Source organism: Carcharodon carcharias, chromosome 18, assembly GCF_017639515.1.
Source record: "Carcharodon carcharias isolate sCarCar2 chromosome 18, sCarCar2.pri, whole genome shotgun sequence".
In the NCBI taxonomy this organism is placed as follows: Eukaryota; Metazoa; Chordata; class Chondrichthyes; order Lamniformes; family Lamnidae; genus Carcharodon; species Carcharodon carcharias.
The window spans coordinates 15799455-15822837 of NC_054484.1; positions in this window are offsets into that span (position 1 = coordinate 15799455).

The window sequence follows — 23383 nt, forward strand, 5'->3', positions numbered from 1 at the left end:
TTAGTCTCAGGTTCTCTCTTTCCCAGAGAACAGTGGACGAACATGTTCAATTAAGGCTGAGTTAGACAGATTTTTGATCGGCAAGGGAGTTACAGGTTATGGGTGGCAGGTAGGAAAATGGAGTTAAGGTCACAATCAAATCAGCAACGATCTTATTGAATGGCAGAACAGGCTTGAGGGGTGGAATGGCCTACTCCTGTTCTTATTTCTTATGATTTTATGAAATATATTACAGCTAGCCAAGCTTAACCCTCCTGAAGTCTCCCTTCTTCATTTTCCAGCCTCACATTGCAATGGTCTTAATTTAACATTCAGCTAAAAAGATGTTACATCACTTCCTTCATCAGCTTCGCTCCTAGTTGTAAGTTAGGCATTATTAGCTCAGCACACCAAGAACTCAAACAGTCTCCAACATGGTCTCAGGTTATGGATATGGGCATGGAGATGGACATACTTAGAACTATACCTAGTTACTTTATCATAGAATCATGGAATGATGCAGCCCAGAAGGAGGCCATTTAGCCTATTGTGCTTGTGCTAGTTCTTTAAAAGAGCTCTGCCATTAGTTTCATCCCCTGCTCTTTCCCCATATCTCTGTAAATGTTTCCTTTTCAAGTCCTATTCAATTGGTCATTTGCCAATTACCTTGTGTCTTCTTAAGTTACTGTCCTTTCTGCTATTGGAAACTCCTTCAATCGACTTAAATTCCTCAATTGGATGACATTTTAACCTTCTATACAGCAACGATGACATTTTATATAGTGCCTTTAATGTAATGGAGTATTCTAAGGCACTTCACAGGTACATTATAAAGCAAAGTATGATGGGCCACAGTGGTGTAGTAGTATTGTCATCAGGGTGATGTTCTGAGGACTCCAGTTCAAACCCCATAACAGCAGATGGTGGAATTTGAATTTTAAAAATCTAATGATGACCATTAAACTATTTTTGTAAACACGAGAATGCCCTTTAGGGAAGGAAATCTGCCATCCTTACCTGATCTAGCCTCCATGTGACTCCAGACCTACAGCAATATGGTAGACTCTGAAATGGCCTAGCAGTTGTATCAAAGCACTCAAAACAAGCCGATAAGGAATGAAACCAGACAGACCGCCTGGCATTGACCTAGGAACAGAAATGACAATGGCAAAACTCAGTACTTTGGTCCTTGCAAATTCCTTGTAGTAATTATGGTTTTATTTAGTGTGTAATATACCTTTAAGAATAATACTTGTTGGAGATTACCTGATCTGTACTAACCAATAGGAGAGTAGCACAGACTATCCGATAAAGGTGGAGTTGAAAGCACATGTGTAGTTGCTGCTGAGTGTATTGTATGCTTGTAAAAAAAAGTGTGCGATGATGTCAGGCGAGCATCCCGACAGCATCGCGCACTCGCGTGATATTTTGGTTGGCGAGCGTGTGCGTGAGTCGGCAGCGCATCCACCAATAATTAAGAGGGTTAGTAAGGCCTGTAAGCAATTAATTAACTTGTGTTTTTGCTGCCTTTTCAACCGCTCGGTTGGCGGGCAGGTGTATGGGCCAGGCGGCCTTTGCATTTTTAACAAAACCTCATCCATGGGCGAGGTAAGGTTTCCAGTGGTAAATAAAAGTCCATTAAATATTTTTCACCATTATTTTAAAGATGTCCTGCTTCATGTGACCGAGTCACGTGCGGGGACATGTTTACATCATTATTAAAATCTTGGTTTTCGCTTCTCCACTTCTTCAGCTCCTCGAGGCAGCTCTGTGTCCTCAGGGAGCTTTCAGTGTGCGCTCCTCCATGCGTGTGCAGACTTTATCACTCATCCTCCTCTAGCCCCACTCCAGCAGTGCTGAGTTCCTCAGCATTCCTTTCACACTGGCTGACCATTAATTGGCCAGCCAACGCAAATTCGCGGCCAGTGGCCAATGGCAGGCAGTGGACCATTCTCCAGCCAATCCCGAACCCATCCGCTGTGGCCCCCCCCCACCCCCATGACCTCAAAATTCTGCCCAATGTTTCCAGTCAAGAAATGTCTGCAGATCAACTCTATTACAAATGGACAACTAAGCTACGCTACAACAAACTGGCAATGAGGATGAAACAGGATTGAACAGAAAAATCAAGTTAAAAAGAAATTGGCACAGTACCTCACCCAGTGATTGTGAGTAGCAAGTTCTGTTAGACTTGAAGAAGTTATCCCCTCTCAAAATGGCACAATTTGGGAGAAATAATTCTTTTGAACCAGCCACAGATGATTGGACTCAACACATGGAACATCTCACATTCTTTTTTCAAGTGAACGAGATTATGGGGGAAGAGGAGAGGCGAGCGACCCTCTTGTGGGGGGAAACCTACAGTTTGATTCGAGGTTTGATGGCACCCAGTGCCCTAGATTCAAAGAATTTCGATGAATTGGTGGGCCTTGTGAAGGAGCGTTTCCAACCCAAACGCTCAGTCACGATGCAGGAGTTTAGGTTTAAGTCACGAAACAGAGCCCCGTGTGAGACAATTGCATGCAGCTAACTTTGAAGCAGCTAACGGTACATTGTGAGTTCAAGGACGAACTGGGAAAAATCCAGAGCCTGCAAGCCAAGATTTATGTGGATCCGGAAGGAACCCCTCACTTCATGAAGGCGAGACCGGTGCCATATGTACTGAGAGAAAAGGCCGAAGCTGAGCTGAACAGGCGAGAAACTGGGTGTTATACAACCTGTTCAGTTCTCACAGGGGACAGCACCCATAGTCCCCATCCTTAAGTCCAACCAAAGCCTCCGAATTTGTGGGGACTACAAACTAATGGTTAACAAAGTAGCCAAACTGGACAGGTACCCCATTCCAAAAATTTAAGACCTATATGCCAAGCTGGCAGGAGGGATAACATACACAAAGCTTGGCATGAATCAGATGAAGAAGAGTCATATGGGCTCGAAATGTTAACTCTGTCTTTCTCTCCACGGATGCTGTCAGACCTGCTAATTTTTTCCAGCAATTTTTGTTTTTGTTTCAGATCCCCAGCATCCGCAGTATTTTGCTTTTATATTATATTGACATGAATCTCACTTATCAACAACTGGAATTGGATAATGCCTCCTGGGAATTTGTCACAATTGATACCCACAAAGGGTTGTACCAATATACTCGATTGCCTTTCAGTGTCTCCTCAGCTTGTGCCATCTTTCAGGGAACAATGGAAAGTTTACTGCAGGGACTGCCCCAGGTTGTAATCTATTTAGACGATGTATTGGTGACAGGATTCACTGAAAAAGAGCATTTGGCAAACTTCGAAGAAGCCTTAAAATGTTTCTTGCATGCTGGAGTGCATTAAAAAAAGAAAAATGCATGCTCCCAGCGAGGGAGGTAATCTATTTGTGTCACTGGGTAGATTCACAGGGCCTCCACCCAGTTAGGGAGAAAATGAGAGCCATAAGAGAGGCACCTGCACCAAAGAACACCTCGGAGCTCAAATCATTCCTAGGAATGATCAACTATTATGGGCGGTCCTTACCCAATTTGTTTACAGTGCTGGGCCCCCCCTGCATTCTCTACTTAATAAGAACCAGTGTTGGTCTTGGGTGGCACCCCAGAAAGAAGCTTTCATAAAGGTGAAACAATTATTGCACTCGTCCAATCTATTGTGCATTACGACCTGAAAGAATTAGTGCTGACATGTGGTGCATCTCCCTACAGAGCGGGAGCAGTACTATCTCATCGGATGGATGACGGCGTGGAACAGCCAATAGGTTATGTATCAAGAACAGCGGAATGGGGATACTCACAGATAGGAAAAGAAGGCCTGTCCATCATCTTTGGTGTCAAGAAATTTCATCAGTACGTACAGGACCGCCATTTCACAATTGTTTCAGACCACAAACCACTGTTAGGTTTGTTTAGTGAGGAAAAGGCTATACCACCCATAACCTCAGCAAGAATACGATGATGGGCCCTAATTCTGGCAGACTACAAATACACTTTCGCACATAGGCCTGACAATCAAATCGCAAACTTCAATGCCCTTAGTTATTTGCCTTTACAAGAAAATAATGAGCACATTCCAGTTCCACAGGAACTTATTTACCGTTAAATTTCTTAGATTCCTCACTGTTATGTGCACGACATATCAGAGACTGGATGAGTACGGACCCAGTCCTATCTCAGGTATGAGAAAAAGTGCTACATGGTTGGTCCCAGGAGCCCGTATGTGGTGAAATGAAACCGTACTTCAGCAGAAGACATGAAATAACCAGTCAGGATGGCAGCCTTTTGTGGTAGTTCCTCCAAAGGGAAGGAAGCCATTTTTAGTTGAACGACACAGTTTCCATTCAGGAATTTCCCGAATGAAGACGATAACACGCAGCTATTTATGGTGGCCAGGGATGGATGTTGAAATAGAGAGTTTAATAAAGCACTGTGTGCAATGTCAGCAACTGCAAAGTTGTCAGTGACAGCTCCATTACACCCATGGGAGTGGCTCGGTAGACCCTGGGTGCTGTTACACATTGACTACATTGGACCTTTCCTGGGAAGAATGTTTCTGCTCATTATCGATGCCCATTTAAAATGATTGACCCTATATGAGTGAAGTCACCAACATCGGCCTCTACAATTGAGAAACTATGTCAGAGCTTTACCATTCACGAGCTACCAGAAGTAGTCGTTTCAGATAATGGCACGACATTTATGAGTGCTGAGTTTCCACAGTTTATCAACCTCAACGGTATCGCTCATGTGAAGACAGCACCATACCACACTTCCTCAAATGAACTGGTCAAAAGAGCATTCAAACATTCAATGCAGGCATGAAAAGGCTAACTGATGATTGCTTGGCAACCAAGCTAGCATGATCATTATGGGACTGCCCCTCACACAACAACAGCTGTCACACCTGTGGAGTTATTGTTGAAATGCCATCTCAGGACAAGACTGAGCTTAATAATGCTGAATTTAGAGGGGAAGATGGAAAGGAGTCAGGGAGCCAGAAAACCAAACACAACTGCAATAGTCTTGAGAGGAAATTTACCGTGGGAGAGCCAGTATACATGAAAAACTTGGGAAAGAAACAAATTGGTTACAGGGTGAAATAAGTGCGGTGACTGGACCTCTATCTTACCATGTGGAGGTGGAAGGCTGGATCATCCATAAACATGTGGACCATTTAAGGAAGAGAGAGATAAATCATCAAGATATGGTTCCACCAGTGACCATGACCTGGTCTGCATTTCCTGTTGAAGATGCTCAACCCAGGACTGACAAGTCTGATGTTCCTGTAAGAGTTGAGGATATAGAACTGCAAGTGCCCACCGAGGCACTTGATGTTCTGGCAACTCTGGAAAAGGATTTTCCTGACAAAGAACCTGAAGTTGTGGAGCTGCAACGTTCCACACATACCAGGAAACCAGCTGAAAGACTGAGTTTATAAATTCCTTACCCAGTGTAAATATTATGTTGTCTTGAAAAATATGCACCTATAAATATAACATGTATAGCCGAGTTAAAGGGGGAGGAATGTAGTAATTATGGTTTAGTTTAGTGTGTAATGCACCTTTAAGAATAATACTTGTTAGGGAATATCAAATGATCTGTAGTAACCAATAGGAGAGTAGCACTAGTTACCTCTGCAGTCAGCGTGGAGATAGAGTTGAAGTTGAAAGCACACGAGTAGTTGCTGCTGAGTATATTGTAAATAAATTTCATGTTTATTCACTCAAGAAGTGTCTGCAGATCAATTCGATTACAAATAGGCAACTTGGACAACAGACCTCCTTACTAACATCTGGAGGTTTGTGCCAAAATGGAGAGAGCTGCCTCACAATCCAGTCAAGGAACAGCCTGACATAGTCATACTCATAGGATCATACCTTATAGACAATGTCCCAGATACCACCATCTCCATCCCTGCAGGGGTGGTGGCACAGTGGTATACACTCAGGAGGAATTGTCCTACAAGCACTCAGCATCGACTCCGGACTCCATGAAGTCTCAAACATGGGTAAGGAGACCTCCTGCTGTCTACCACGTATCGCCCCCTCTCAGCTGATGAATCAGTACTCCTCCATATTGAACATGACTTAGAGAAAGCGCTTAGGGTGGCAAGGGTGGAGAATGTGCTCTGGGTGGAACCTTCAATGTCCACCAAGAGTGGCTCAGGAGCATCAGTACAGACTGAATGGCTGAGTCCTAAAGGACATAGCTGCTACACTGGGTCTACGGCAGGTGGTGAGGGAACCAACAAGAGGGAAAAACATACCTGAACTCATCCTCATTAACCTGCCTGCCGCAGATGCATCTGTCCATGACAGTATCGGTAGGAGTGACCACCGCACAGTCCTTTTGGAGACGACGTCCCATTTTCACATTGAGGATACCCTCCATCATGTTCCAGCACCAGGTATGCCTAAAAATAAGGTGTCAACTTGGTGAAGCTACAAGGCACAATTACTTGCGTGCCAAACAGCATAAGCAGCATATGATAGACAGAGCCATGAGATTCCACAACCTATGGATCAGATCTAAGCTCCGCAGTCCTGTCACATCCAGTTATGAAAGGTGGTGGACAATTAAACAACTCACTGGAGGAACAGGCTCCACAAATATCCCCATCCTCAATGATGGGGGAGCCCAGCGCATCAGTGCAAAATGAAAGGCTACAATCTTCAGTCAGAAGTGCTGAATGGATGGTTCTTCTCAGCCTCCTTGGGAAGTCCCCAGCATCACAGGTGCCAGCCTTCAGTCAATTCGAATCACTCCATGTGATATCAAGAAACGGCTGAAGGCACTGGATAGTGCAAAGGCTATGGGACCTGATAATATTCTGGCAATAGCACTGAAGACTTGAATTCCAGGCCTTGCTATATCCCTAACAAATCTGTTCCAGTACAACTATAACAGTGGGATCTACCCAGCAATGTGGAAAATTGCCCAGGTACGTCCTGTACACGAAAAGCAGGACAAATCCAGCCCAGCCAATTATCGCCACATCAGTCTATTCTCAATCATCAGTAACGTGATGGAAGGGGGTTATCAACACTGCTATTAAATGGCAAGTGCTTAGAAATAATCCGTTCATTGACGCTCAGTTTGTGTAGCGCCAGGGCCACTCAGCTCCTGACTTCATTATGGCCTCAGTTGAAACATGGACAAAAGAGCTGAACTCCCGAGGTGAGGTAACAGTGACTGCCCTTGACATCAAGGCAGCATTTAATCGAGTGTGGCATCAAGGAGCTCTATGAAGAGTGCAGTTACTGGGAATCAGGGGGAAAATTCTCCCCTAGTTGGAGTCATACCAGCGCAAAGAAAGATGGTTGTGGTTGCTGGAGGTCAGTCATCTCAGCTCCAGGACATCACTGTAGGAGTTCCTCAGGGTAGTGCCCTAGGCCCAACCGTCTTCAGCTGCTTCATCAATGACCTTCCTTCCATCATAAGGTCAGAAGTGGGGATGTTCGCTGCTGATTGCACAATGTTCAGCAACATTCATGATTCCTCAAATACTGAAGCAGTCCATGCCCAAATGCATCAAGACCTGGACAATATCCAGGCTTGGGGTGAGGAATGGTAAGTAACATTCATGCCACACAAGTGCCAGGCAATGACCATCTCCAACAAAAGAGATTCTAGCCATCACCCCTTGACATTCAATGGCATTATCACTGAATCCCCCACTATCAATATCCTGGGGGTTACCATTGACCAGAAACAGAACTGGACTAGCCATATAAATACTGTGGCTACAAGAGCAGGTCAGAGGCTAGGAATCCTGTGGCGACTAACTCACCTCCTGATTCCCTAAACCCTGTCCACCATCTACAAGGCACAAGTCAGGAGTGTGATGGAATACTCTCTCTTTGCTTGGATGAGTGCAGCTCCAACAACACTTAAGAAACTTGACACCACCCAGGACAAAGCAGCCTGCATGATTGGCACTCCATCCACAAACATCCACTCCCTCCAGCACCGACACACAGTAGCAGCAGTATGTACCATCTACAAGATACACTGCCGGAATTCACCAAGGTTCCTTCAACAGCACCTTCTAAACCTACAACCACTACTATCTAGAAGAAGGACAGGGGCAGCAATTACATGGGAACACCACCACCTCCAGTTCCCCTCCAAGCCACTCACCCATCCTGACTTGGAAATATACCACCATTTCTTTACTGGCGCTGGGTCAAAAACCTAGAAATACTCCCTAACAGCACTGTGGGTGTACCTACACCCACTGGACTGCAACGGTTCAAGAAAGCAGCTCACCACCAACTTCTCAAGGGCAAATGGAGATGGGTAATAAATGCTGGCCCAGCCAGCAACGCTCACATCCCATAAGTGATTTTTTTTTTAAATGACACTGAGTCACAACTTAAGGAAATACCTTGTCTACTCAACTTTTCTGTGGGGTGGTTACTCCACTGGTGGAAAAGTGCTGATTGCCCACAAAATCAGACCTAATTGTGTCTGTAATCAGCTTAATTGCTTCCTGACTTTGTGGTACGGGCCTATTGGCCCAAGTTGAGCAGAATGCCTGAGGTGGCAGCTGTGGCCAAGGCAGGTAAGGCGAAGGCTAAGCAAGGCTTCAAAGCAGAGACTGACTAAAGTCACCAAGAAGCTGCCCGAGAAATGGAGGAAATCTCACAAGTGGAGCTGTTCCACTTATGTGTACAGGGCATTGATCCAGGTCCACCCTACCACCAGAATCTCGTCCAAGGCCATGAGTGTTATGAACTCGTTTTCAAGCACATCGCCTCCAAGGCTTCACACCTCATTTGCTACAACAAGTGGCGCACCATCTCGGCCAGGGAGATCCAGAGCGCTGTCCTCTTCGCGCTGCCAGGAGAACTGTCCAAACACACCGTCTCCGAAGGCACGAAAGCGGTTATGAAATACACCACCACCTGCCAAGTGAAGAACCTCGTTGTGACTCTCTGCTATTTTCCTGGCACACCCCACCTTGCCTCTAAGCCCCCAATAATGGTGGTGTGGAAAATTCAGCCCTATGCGCCAATTCAAGCGTGGAGTATGAAAATTCAGTGAAATGAAGGGATAGCTTAGAAGGTGATTTTCGCATGAGGAGGTGTTGTCACAAGGTGTGCTGCAAACCACCATTGGCCAGACAGGTAACCAGGCAGGGAAGGTACCCACCTAGTCATCAAGGAGGCATTGCAAGTGTGGCTGAAGAGACGGCAAAATGTGTTCGGTCTCAAGAAAAAAAAAAATGTCAAGACGTGCATTAAGAGTAACGGTGATTAAGGGTTGAATGCCAAATTGGAAAGCTGCCAAATATGCAGGCTGCCAAATCTGGAACAAAACATGCATTTAAGTTACAAGTGCCAAACATACTTACTTGAGTGGCTTATTATGTTAATTAATCCAGAAATGTGCTGCAATTGCAACAGGATGAACAGCGAGTGGAGCAGGCTAAAAAGAGGACAACTCAGAACATTGAAAATTGTCAAACATTATTCACAGAAACCTGTTATTGTGGATTTATCTCGCGATGCATTGAGTGGAATTTTCCATTTTTGAAACTAAGTGTTGTGGCGGGCGGGTCTCACAGTGAGATTCCTGTTGGTCAGAGTGGCAGCAAGGTATGCCTGATTTCACGCCCATAATCTAATTATTTATGCAAAGGTGAGTATCTCTCTCAATCACATGGTGGGTTGGGAACTGATACGCTCGCCCCGCTGTTACCTAATGGGCGGAACACGGCATAAATTCAGGTAGAGTTGCAAGAGGCAATCAACAAACTAGAGCAAAGGATGGAGGAGTCCGTCTATGTTACATTCTGTCTGATGTCATGGCTTTGACATGTAAGTGCCTCGAAGTCACCAGGGGAAGAGTGGCGTCTGCCTTGGAGACCTTGGTCCAGCAGATCATGCTGGATTTGCACTTTGACCTGCACTCCAACACTATAGACATGAATGGGATCTATCAGTAGCTAGATGTGTGGTAATGTGGGCTCTTTAGATGTCTCAGTGCTGAGATCTTGAGACTTCTATATTTAAACACGATCCCTTTAGCTTTAACCTTTAAAGATTTACTGATCCAAGGTACGGTCATGCATGGTGATATTACCTTCATGCAGGCTGGTTCTAGAGTGTTCTTTCTAGACTATTGTCTGAGTCTATTACCATTTGGCTCTGTACATCATACCGCGACTAGGGCTAGTCTCCAGTCCCAGATTAACCCTTGCTCAGCTAAGCACCTTTATATTACAGTGGTGTGTAGGCACATCATGCGACATCATACAACATCCCCCTTTCTTCGCCAATGAAAACTTTCTTCCTTTCCAATGGAGTGTGACAATACAACCTTTACTTGCTAACACTGCTCGCCCAGCTCAAGTCTCTGACTTTGTAAATTCAGATGGTCTCAAGGCTTGACACTTCTTCCACATCTCGGTCTGTCAGGTTTGGAGGAATGGTAATAGCACTCTGTGTTTCTGGTGCTTAGCTATTTCCATTTGATGTGCTTGTTGCATTCCTCTGAGTTGTGTTTCTTTTTATTAACTACATGTTAGCTTTTTTTTGGACATTGTGGATTTATCTTGTTCCTTTCAAGGGGAAAGTGCACTCCATGTTGTCTGTCATGCTGGACACATACGTTTCACAACCGGAACTGTCATTTCCACCTGTTTCAGCCAAACATTTGCTTGCTGTTTTATTTTCAAAGCCTTTTGCAAGCTTATGAATCATTTCATTCAGCTCAGCTTTTCCTTCTTCTAGTGCCTTGCACTTCAGTGTTGGGTTTACATTTTCTGATCTCATTTCTGTCTTTTCTTTTTCTGGCTGTAACAGAACTTTGTCATTGTTCTTCACTTTGATTTCACTGCTGGCCAGATCTGCCTTCGGTGAAGTCTTAACTTGTTTCAGTTCTGTAACTGTGCTACCCATGGCCTCATTATCTGCTCGCAGCTTGGAAAGTTCTATCGTTTTTTCTTTCAGTGCCTCCTCTTTTCCATTCAACTGCTTCTTCTGCTCTTTCTGTCCATTTCTTGTAGCTCTTGGCTTCCTCCTGGAATATAGGACATTGCTGAGTTTTCTCTGCCAACTGGTTCTTCAGTTTGTTCAGAGTGATGTTAAATTCACTTCCCTTCACTTCAGAATTTTCCAGAGGAATAAACTTTACCCGAAGGAATTCTTGTAGCGGGTGAAGGTCTTTCAACAGGTTTTCCTTTTGTTTGTGAAGCTCACTTGTTTCATCTTGAGCTTTCCTGTAATTCAGTAGTCTCTTTGAGTTTCTTCTGCTATGCTCCTATCCTTCTGTTTAAGCAACAATTCTTCATGTTGCTGAATGGGTACACATTCCTTTCGCATCTGACCTTGAAGACCAATTAGTTGTTCTTTCAACTGTCTATTTTCTTGCTGACCTCTTGCCAATTCACTCTGGGCTTCCGTGCATCATTTTGTAGCTAATGATAATTCCAACACAACTTTTCTGAAGTAATATTCAACGTCCCTTTTAGCTTCTCGTGTTTTTCCATGGCCATTTATTAATTATTCAAGCAGTCTTTCAGGGTCAAGGTCATTTGGGAAAATGTGGAATTGTCCATTTTGGCAGGAAGAATAAAAGAGAGACCTATTATATAAATGGTGAGAGATTGAAGAGCTCTGAGATGCAGAGGGAGGGATCTGGGTGTCTTCATGCATGAATTGCAAAAGGCTAGTGTGCAGGTACAGTAAGTGATCAGGGGAGCTAATAGAATTTATTGCAAGGGGAATTGACTATAAAATTGGGGAGGTTATATTTCAGTTACACAGAGCACTAGGAGACCACATCTGGAGTACTGTGTACAGCATTGGCCACCTTACTTTGGAAGGATATAAATGTATTGGAAGCAGTTCGGAGAAGGTTTACCAGACTAATACCTGGAATAGGCAGGTTGTCTTATGAGGAAAGCTTGGACGCGCTAGGCTTGTATCCGCTGGAGTTTAGAAGAGTAAGAGATGACATGATTGAAACATATAAGATCCTGAGGGGCTTGACAGGGTGAATGTGGAAGGAATGTTTCCTCTTGTAACTGAATCTAGAACTAGGGGTTACTGTTTAAAAATAAGGGGTTGCCTATTTAAAATGGAGATGAGGTGAGATTTTTTCTCTCAGGAGATCATGAGCAATTGGAACTCTATTCCTGAAAAGATGGAGGAATCAGAGTCTTTGAATATTTTTTAAGGCAGAGGTGGATAGATTCTTGGTAAGCAAGGGGGTGATAGGTTATTAGGGGTTGGCAGGATGCAGATTTAAGGTTACTATCAGATCAGCCATAATCTTATTAAATGGTGGAGCAGGCTTGAGGGGCTGAATGTCCTACTCCTACTCGTTGTTCATATGTTCGTATGTCACAACTTCTTTGTGTGCCTTTTCTGCTTGCTGTTTTGCCTGACTGTACATCTGTTTGAGTTTTTCTAACTCCTACTTTGATTTGCCAACTTTGGAATTAAGGGTCTTTACCTCCTCCTGGCACCTTTGTGTCATTTCTAAAATTTGTTTGATAAGATCTTGAACAGCTTGGTTCATTGAAGACTTCAGTTTATCATGCATTTTTAGAGGTATACACTCAGCTTGAATCTTGTGCCTCAAATCTCCCAGTTCAGCTCTGATGCAAACATTTTCTTGTAGAACAGAATCATTTATATCTTGCGCATTTTGCTTCTTTTGAGCTATCTCAGATAGCTTTCCTTCATTCATAGTCATCTGCTCACTCTGCACAGCCATCTGTCTCCTTTGCTCTGGGGCCTTTTGTTGCCCTTTCTCTGGGTGGCAGTCTCCCCAGCGAGCGTGGCTGCTTTGTTGTTCGGTTAGCTTTCTAAGCTTGTAAAACTTCTGTCTTATTCAAAAAACCTCTCAGAAGGTGTTCATATTTTTTTACTCTCAGTGCCGCTTTTTCCAAATGTCCTGTTCTTTGGGAGTCTCAGCTCTGATCGAACTTTGTTGAAATTTTGTTGAAGTTTTAAGGCCACAGCACTTCAAAACAGCAGCATTTCTTTTCTGAGCAATTTTCTTCCTTTTTTTCTCTCTGCAGGTATTTTTTGAACATCCCACATTTTGGGAATTTCGGCAAACTCGTGGTCCAATCAGGGCTCGGTTCTTTTTTACTTAAAGGGCAGCGCTTTTCTCCTCTGCACTGCTTGCCCTTTCTTTTTTTTACTTTCTTTCAGGTAACTTTCTTTATTTTTAGCAACTTCCACTTTACCCTACAGTTTTCCTTTAACATTTGACTCTGCCAGATAATTCTTATTGAACTTCTTTTGCTTTTAACTTCAGTGCAGCGTGGCTGCCATTACTGCAACCTGCTGACCCTTGGAACCGCCACCTATTCTATGATGTGAGTACAGCTTCTTTTTGATAACTTTGCTCACCGTCTCATGAACTCTCCACATTGCATCGCTCAGGGTCTTGCAGTTTTTGTATTTTTGCTCACCTGTCTTTGCAACTTGGCCATGTTTCTTTTCCTTTTTACTCTGCATCATTCAGGGGTCTTGCAATAAGCTTCCACTCACTCTGGTGGATTTCTCACTTCCAAGTCTGTAGTGAAGCTTTTACGCTTTTTCTTCAAGTTTTCTCCTTTGACGCGCATCTCTCTAATTCGGCTTCAGCTGTTTTTAGTGTTTCATTCTTTGGGAAGCTGTTATGCAATCGTGCATTTAGCTGCCACCTTTCATACCACCATGGATCACCATGTTGGATTATGGCCCTATCTCTGATGTGATATCTTGTAGAAGCAACCAACTCTGCCCACCGTGTCGAACTATGCTGATAGCGTTGATATCCCATCACTGCCAGGCCGTGTTGTACTATGCTGCATGGTGGTGTCTCAACAAAGAGATCTTGAGACTTATATATTTAAATGTGAAATCGTTTAGTGTTAACCTTTAGCTATTTACAGATCCAAGGTATGGTCATGCAAAGTGCTGTTATCTCCAAGCAGGCTTCTTCCAGACTGTTTTGTCTAGACTGTTGTTTGAGTCTTTTACCATGTGCCTCTACATAACATACCATGGGCAGGGTTATTCTCCAGCCCTACATTAACCTTTACTCTGCTGCGCACCTTTACATTACAGAGGCATGCAGGCACGTTATACAAGGTGAAGGGGAAGGCGGGGCACCTCAACCTCCCTCCAGGTGCCCCTTCTCCTCAAGGAGTCAGGGAGGGGTCCTCGGTCACTCACAGGGAGGATAAGCATCAGCCCAGGGGCCTCCATACAGGGCACTCCAAGGGTGTCCAGCCACTCTGAATTCCCTCTGCCTGTTACCCCAACAACTCCAGCTGGTCAGGCTGAGGAGGGTACCTGCACCTGAGCAGGAAACCCTTATAGGCCAGGACCCTCCAGGCCTCAGGTCTCCAGAGGATGTCTGCCAAGATCATCACAGACGGGTGTAGTAGTCAGCAGGCTACTTCCTGACTGGATGTTCAGCACAAATTGCAACTCCTCAGATACTGAAGCAGTCCATGTCCAAATGCAGTAAGACCTGAACAATATCTAGGCTTGGGTTGACAAGTGGCAAGTAACATTCGCACCACACAAGTGTCAGGCAATGACCATCTCCAACAAGAGAGAATCCAACCATCCACCCTTGATGTTCAATGGCATTACCATCACTGAATTCTCCACTGTCAACTTCCAGGGGGTTACCATTGACTAGAACTGGACTAGCCATATAAATACTGTGGCTATGAGAGAAGGTCAGAGGCTAGGAATTCTGCAATGAGTAACTCACCTCTTGGCTCCCCAAAGCCTGTCCACCATCTACAAGGCACAAGTCAGGAGTGTGGTGGAATACTCCCCACTTGCCTGGATGAGTACAGCCCCCACAACAGTGAAGAAGCTAGACACCATCCAGGACAAAGCAGCCCACTTGATTGGCACCCCATCTACAAACATTTGCTCCCTCTACCACCGACACACAGTAGCAGCAGTGTGTACTATCTACAAGATGTACTGCAGGAATTCACCAAGGCTCCTTGGGCAGCACCTTCCAAACACAGGACCACCACTATCTAAAATGACAAGGGCAGCAGATAGATGGGAACACTACCACCATCTGGAAGTTCCCCTCCAAGTAACTCACTATCCTGACTTGGAAATATATCACTGTTCCTTCACTGTCGCTGGGTCAAAATCATGTTACTCCCTTCCTAACAGCACTGTGGATATACCTACACCACACGGGCTGAAGCGGTTCAAGGAGGCAGCTCAGCACCACCTTCTCAAGGGCAATTGGGGATGGGAAATAAATGCTGGCTCGGCCAGCGAAGCCCACATCTGGTGAATGAATTATAAAAAAAAAACATCTGTGTATGTCGGTGCTGCACCCAAGCATAGCGGTAGGGTTAGAAAAATTAAGGAACTATGACATCACTTCTGGGTCACGGTTTTTCAATCACTGCATAAGTTATGCACGTTTGTAAATACATTTGCAGTTCATGAAAATGATGTCGTCATTTGAAAGCATTGTGCATATGTGCCCTCTTATTGTGAGAGTTAGTCATACACACACTCAGCAATCACTTCCCTTTGTGAGCCTCACATTCATGTGATGTCTACCTGATACCTTGACAGTTACTTGACCCTAATGTTATGTCAAGGAGATGTGTCAAACTCTTTATTGGAAGTGTTTGCAAAATGTGTTAGTAACTGCTACTCCTTGCAAGACAACATGGAATTAAGTGTACTCAATAGTCTTGAGGCTTAGCTGTAATTGTTCCTCAAAATGAGATGGCTGTCTTCATTGATAGTGCTAAAGCACAGGACCTGCTGCCCTGATGGTCTCTCTAACCAGGAGCACATTGCAGTGTTTCCACTAAATGTTTCTTATTAAGGTGGTGATGACTGCATCAAGTCCTTTGCACTGCTGTACCGACTTTCACTTCCTAGAGCGCATAGATACAGGGTTCACCGCTGGCCTTTCCAAAGGTTACGGTCTGGTGAATCACGAGGGTTGAAGGTGTAAGTCTGAATGCTGAACTTGCTCTCGATGTTATGGGTTGTAAGGGCCTTTCACTGCACTTGCATGGTACAATGGGACAGGACAAATGTGGCCATCTCCCATTGCCTGCACCTTACTCTTCCTGGAATCCTGTGGCCATCAATGCGGCACGGGCGCATCTCACTTGTCACGCTTCTTCAATGGCATCTTCACGTGGAAGCTGATCCTCATCTTCCTCTTCAGTTTCTTTCGCTTCCTGCTCTTCATCGTCCGAGGAGCTCTCAGCCTCCTCCATGTCTTCCTCTGGCAAGGGGTCCCCCCTTTGAAGTGCCAGTTTGCGGAGGATGCAGCAGACCATGATTTTGTTGAACACCCTCTGTGAAGGTTAATGCAGAATCCTACCTGAGTGGTCCAAACTTTGGAAACGCATCCTCAGGATGGCGATGGTCTGGTTGATGATTTTTAAAAATTCATTCATGGGATGTGGGCGTCACTGGCTGGGCCAGTATTTATTGCCCATCCCTAATTGTCCTTGAGAACTGAATAGCTTGCTAGGCCATTTCAGAGGGCATTTAAGAGTCAATCACATTGCTGTTGCCCATATGACAACCTATTGAGTTATGCGCCATGTCAGATTTCTCCTTTGAGGCACTCCGAGGATAACACATGGGTGTCATGAGCCATCATTTGAGTGGGTATTCCTTATCCCCAAGCAGCCAGCCCAGTGTTCGAAGGGACCCTTTGAGTATATGAAGAATGACTCAGGATGTATGAGCTATGGCAGCTGCCAGGGTGCCGGGTACAAACTTGCATGACGTGCTTCTGATGATCGCACATCAATTGAACGTTAAGGGAATGGAGCCCTTTCCTGTTAATGAACAGCAGGGGCTGCTGCCAAACTCTCAAAGTGACATGAGTGCAATCGATTGCACCCTGTGCTCTAGGGAAGCCTGAGGAAGCTGCAAACCCCAGAAATCTAGTAGCCTGGCTTGCTGCTTTGAGTGTGAACTTCACATAATGATGAGCCTTACTATAGAGGGCATCTGTTACCTCCTTGATTCATTTATGTGCTGAGGACTGTGAGATGCCGCACATGTCCTCTGTGGACTCCTGGAATGATCCACATGCAAAAGAATGAGCACAGCAGTGACCTTCAGGGCCACTGGCAGGGGATGTCCTCCCAGTCCTCGAGGTGTTAGATCCTCCCGCAAATATGGCAGACATGATCCACCACAACTCTTGACTAGTGCAGATGTGTGCGGCATTGTTTCTCGCTCATCTCTAGGTAGGAAAGTCTTCTTCATGGACCTTTGGGCGTGCGAGTCACCGCCGTGGGATGCGTTTAACCTCCTCATCTGTGGTTCTTGCTGGGGATCCCCTGCACCATGGACCTCAGGTGGGGTCTCCTCTCAAAGCTGTGTTAAGAGGTACCAGGTCCTTCTTCTCTTCCTCAATCGGATCAGTATCATCAAGAGGGCAGCATTGAGCCCAGGCTCCATTACTCAATCCTCCTTCACCCTATGGACTGATGGATGCGACAGATTAATGAATATTAGGTAAATATAATAAAGCTTCCACTTGCAAACAGAAAGCCACTGTCATGCCGTAGACCTGTGACTGTGCTGCTAGCTTGTTGCTGATGCAGCCTTGGAGCTGAGACACATAGTCACAGATCTAGGTGATCAAGATGCCAACCTTGGTACTTGACAACTCAACCCCACAGATGTTAGGAGAGGTTTGGCGGCATTCATGAAATGTGCCACCTTAACAAAGGCACTCCTGCAGTCTCTGATCTTGTGTACTGATTAAGGTTAGCTTGCACATGAGCAGTGACTGGATGCCCTTTGACCCGTTATCCATGCAAATTGGAGAAAACACATTAGAGGTTTTCATTAATGATCTGACAGATATGCAGCAATGGCACGCATTTGCCATTCTCACATTCCTCTCTGTTAATGCTCAAATGGAGTAACTATATTGTGAAAGCAATGACCTCTGCAGTCTCTCATTAATGCGCACCAAAAGACATTGGCTCCAATGGCACCTTCTCAAGGAAGTCTTCCCCTTTTCTCTCAGCTCTGACCCTTTTTCAATGTTGTGACTTTAAGAAGTTTGAGGGTGTCCACTTAAAGGGCCACCAAGTCCAGCCGTGGGCTCATTCCACATTCACTCAGACCCCTCCCATGCAGATTCTTCTCCAGTTTCGATTTCAAATTGCACCAGTTTGATGGATTCGAGATGGCAGAGCTCAATTTTTACTTTGAGATCAGCTCTGATCTTCCCCCTGTCATTGTTTGAGTCCTTCCAATTTTTCTGGAACCTCACAATGTGGAGGTAGACCTCCCTTTGGTTATTCTTCAACCTCCTTCAGTAACCCTGGATCTCATTATCATTGTAGTGGACACTCCAGCCCTCCCCACTGAACCCATCACCATTGTCAACCCAATGGCCCATGTGGACCTTACCCCTTCCCATCTCAAGGCTTGTGCCTGGTCACATACAGAGGAGAATAGCCCAAGCCCCACCACCCCCCCCACCCTTCCACCGCCCCATGAGAGCTTTGAGTAACCCCGTCCCCCACTTTATTACGTTTTCTCCAATTAAAGGCTGAAGGTGCCTCCCCTAAACATGACTTGCAGCCCAATATCGAGCCAGAGAAGCCCATCACCACTGGCTCTGAACACATCCTGCATATCGGACTGTGCCTTATCCCAGTGGCACACCCAGGCCTTGCCTCCCCCCACAGCAGAAGTACGATGTGCCTGCAATACATCGTCCTGTAGTGTGGCCCGCAAAACAGGACTGCCTTTAACCTTTCACTCTGATCTGTTGGTCCCAGGCCAGCGACTATGACTGTCTTTCAAAGAGCTCCTCCAGTTCCTCATGACAGATTGCAGCCTCCCTTCCTCCCATCCACCACCAACACCCTAGCACCATGAACCTCTACACAATCCATCCCTCTTGTGCCACAACTCAACCAGCCCTTCCTATTTCGGAGTTTTATTTCATTCCCTGGATGTTGGCTTCACTGGTTGGGCCAGCATTTATTGTCCATCCCTAGCTGCCCTTGAGAAGGTGGTAGTGAGCTGCCTTCTTGCACCCCTGCAGTCCTTGTGGTGTAGGCACACCCTCAGTGCGGTTAGGAAGAGAGTTCCAGGATTTTAACCCAGTGACAGCGAAGGAACGGTGATATATTTCCAAGTCAGGATGATGAGTGACTTGAGGGGGAACTTCAAGATGATGGTGTTCCCATCTATCTGCTGCCCTTGTCCTTCTGGATGGTATAGTGGCTGTGGGTTTGGAAGGTGCTGTCGAATTGTGCAATCATTAGTGAATATTGCCACTTCTGACCTAATGATGGAAGGAACTTCATTGACGAAGCAGCTGAAGATGGTTGGGCCGAGAACACTACCCTGAGGAACTCCTGCTGTGATGTCTTGGAGCTGAGATGACTGATCTCCAACAACCACAACCATCTTCATTTGTGCTAGGTATGACTCCAGCTGGCTTAGAGTTTCCCCTGATTCTCAGTGACTCCAGCAGGTGGTGATGGAACCAAAAAGAGGGAAAAATATACTTGGCCCCATCCTCATCAACCTGCCTGCCTCAGATGCATCTTTCTAGTATCGGTAGGAGTGACCACCTGCCATGGCAGGTTTCAAACCCAGGTCCCCAAAGCATTATTCTGGGTCTCTAGATTACTAGTCCCACGACAGTACCACTACGCCATTGGCTCATCTTTAAACACCTCACCAACATCCCCTCATACCATCCCCTCCCATTCATATAATTGTCTATCCATCCACCCTGTTCTGTGTCTGCGTCCTTGTCTCTCATATCAGGCTCCACCTTCCTACCCTCAGTCTCCTCTCCGCCTGCCTTCGTTTTCACCCCCCCCCACTTCCAACACCTCCGTACCCCATTGCCCCATATATCTCTGTCATCCTTCCCCCTCTTTCCAACTCCTCCATACCCCATTGTTCCCATGTCTCCATCATCCTCCCCTGCTCCCTCCCCCACCCCCCGCAGTTGCAATGCTGGTCCCAGTTTGAGGGTGTAGCCCTGCCTGAGAGCCGCCGCATAGTGGGGTCCTACTGGAGTGCAGAGGCACTCACCATGAGCAAGCTAACCCTGCATCCCCAGCAGTGTGGGGCTCCACTGCCATCCCTAAGAAACCAGAGCAGTGCTATTGTCGGTAGGCTTTGGAAGTAGCAAAGTGAGGGTGGACGCAGGGCGCTCATTTCCAAATGTGTTTTAGAGCGGTCTGAATTCCCACTGGCATGACGCAGAGTTGGAAGGTGGAATGTGATTCCGGCGAGCAGCGTTTTTAATGAGCATTCCTGATATGGTAATACATGCAAATAGGATTCCCAACGTTGATCAGCAGGAAATCCAACCCAGCATCAACTTGCCACGAATGCAATGAGAGGAAAATTCCGAACTGTTTTCCCGCTGGCGGGAATCCGATTTTTGGCCTCTCTCCGAATTTTCCACCTCCGCCCGTCACAAAACCCATCAATTGCAGGAGAGGAAAATTCCACCCATTGGCTTCTCACTCTTCTTACTCGACTCCTTAAAAGAAGAGATCTTGCTGCAGGTAACGGTCATTTGTTCACAAACCTCTATTTAGACGTTGACTATTTGCAAATGTTAAATAAGACCAAGACATTGCTGGAGCGACTGTCTCAAATGCTTCATACTCATCGCCTCTCTGTGAGTGGCATCACTGTGATATAGCTCCTTATGCACATGCTCATTAAAGTTGACCCTTTACTCTGGGGAGAATTCTCTCCCTGTCGGGTGGGCTGGGAGGGAGTGGGCGCGGGCGGGCACGCAGCTGGTTGCCGCCCACGATCGGCTGTGCGCCGCCATTTTACGTGGGCGGGCCAATTAAGGCCTGCCCGGCGTGATGCGCACCTGGAAACTCTCAGCGCTCCCTGTGCTGGCCAGGGGTGGGGGGGGGCAGGAGGGAGAGTTGGGGCGCGAAAGAGCACAGAAATCTCCCTGAGGGCATGGAGCTGCCTCGGGGAGATTAAAGTGATTGTGGAAAACTGAAAAAAAACATTTTTAAAAATTATTCGGACATGTCCACTCATGTGACAGTGTCACATGAGCTGGGACATGTCTATGAATTTTATTTAAAATTTTTATTAACGTTATAAACCCTTCAGTAAACCTCATCCCGCCTGTGGATGAGGTTTCATGAAACATGCGAAGGCCGCCTGTGCTCTTCGCCTGTGCTCTTCGCCTGTACTCTTCGCCTGGGCTCTTCGCCTGCCCCCCGCCAATCTTAAAGTTAGACCGGCAGCCCAGACAATCAGCTCGATTGGTTTTTAAATGGCCTTTACAGGTCTTTGACAGTTCGGCGGGTGTGCAGCTGACTCCGATGCATGCCTGTTGAACTAAGGATCTAAATGACGCGCAGTGACATCAGGACGCACGCCCGACATCACCACGCCTCATTTTAAGCCCCACCCCCGGACGGCGACCAGAAGATTCATGACTCTATATCTCTGCCCATCACCCCGAATCTTTACCCCAATACTATTATATACACATTCTCCTACACCCTCGTCACAGCCTCTTGCACCCGTGGCATCAATCTCCCACTGTGTTCTCAGCTCTCTTTGAAGACATACAGCACCTTTCGCACCAGAATCTTCTCCTTGGGTGGAACCAACCTCCTCAGACAGAGATTTCTACTTCTGGTCCACAGTATAACAGCAGTATATTTTCCTTTTCTTTTCTTTTTTCTCTCCCTTCTTCTTGGTACTCTGGGGAAAGGTTGAACTGCTGGCTGCTCTGACTTGAAAGAATGAAGCTTGTTCAACTCCTGTGAAGATTTGAAAAGCTGTAGAGGGTCTAGAAACTTCTACTGTTGCAATGAGTGAAGCATTATGTAATGCTTCATCCATAAAGGAATCAAATGGATGAAGAGATGGACAAAGAATATTCTGAAGAAAAAATGGTAATTGTCCTGCAGGACAATTGCAGGAATTTCTTTCTCTGTGGGTAGTGGTTCAGCTTGCACACACTCTGCAGTGCGAGGTTGCTCCTCAGTGGGCTTGAACGTCTCTGGAACTTCATCAGAGTGTATGTTGTCTTCATATGCTGTCTTCAAAATGTAAAGCAAGGTTCAGGATCTCCTCCAGCAACAGATCATCGACTTCTGTGACATCTTGGTTATCATCCTCTTCCACTCTTTCCCAAAAGAGCAAACTAAGGTCTAGAAGCTCATCTTGCAGCTGGTCACCTTTATCCTTGGTGCACTTGTCTCCCACTTCATCTAGCCTCTCCTCGAAGCGATATGAAAGATCGACAATGACCCCTTTGGTGGTGGTGAGGTGGGGCGGGGTGGGGGAGGTGGGGGGCAGGGGTGGTGGTTGTTGATCTCAATAGGCAAAGGGGACCCTTGCTAAAGGAGGTACCTCATCTTTCTGCTTGACAGCAGCCCACGCAGCGAAAGGTGCCAGGCTGTTTGTCTTGCCTCCGCCTTCGCTAGCTGGAACAGAGACAGAATGAAGCGGTTAAATGGCCATTAAATGGTCCAAGGGCAGGTGGGCTGCCTGGTGCAATGCTCGCCCTCTGTAACATGGGAGTTAGGTTGGGTGTGGGCAGGAAGGCAGCGGGCAGGCCACCCACTTTATCTTATGAGTCCCCCTCGCCTTCAAGTACACCGGCGGGGGGTACTGTAACATTCACCCTCATGCTTATTTTTAAGCATAGTGGCTGGATTTAAAAGAGCAAATTTGAACCAAAAGTACACAAAAATATTCAGTTGTAGGAACACAGGAATTGCTTGATGAAAAAGAGGATTAAGGTCCATCTTCTTCCATCCAGGTAGTCACATAGTACAATGAAGCTCTGTTATAGCCATGGTTTTATTGAATAGTGGATGTCATTGAATTGTGGAGACTCCTTGCAAAACAAATATTGATACATTGACTATTTGGACTTTGATCTAATGACGATCTTCTCTGTTAAATGCTACATTTTCTTGAGTAGGTATTTTAAAGACCACGAGGCTGCAGTCAATGGCAGCCTCCAACCTGGACGCACCATGTATTGTAAAAAGTCTTGCTCCTGCAGCTGACTGTCGGAGACTCATCAGCATTTTAGTACAGGGCTCCCATTACCCAGGTAATGCAAGGAGCTAATTCCAAGCTGACTGAAATGTGTTAAGATACCTGCTGTTATCCGGAAGGAGCTTGCGGCCAAATAAGTACCGTTGTCACTTCTACTGTTGTTGATGTCAAGGAATGGAATGGAGTCAACCTTGACTCAGTGTACCAGCCTGTGACAGAAGGTTGTGGGTTCAAGAGCCAACCCAGAGACTTGAGCACATAATCTAGGCCAACATTCTAGTGCAGTACTGAAGGAACATACTATATCTGCCAATATATGTGCGAGGTAGAATGATTAGTTACAAATGATTGGAATCTGTCACTATTTGTTTAAGAGCAACAGTGGAAAACTGAG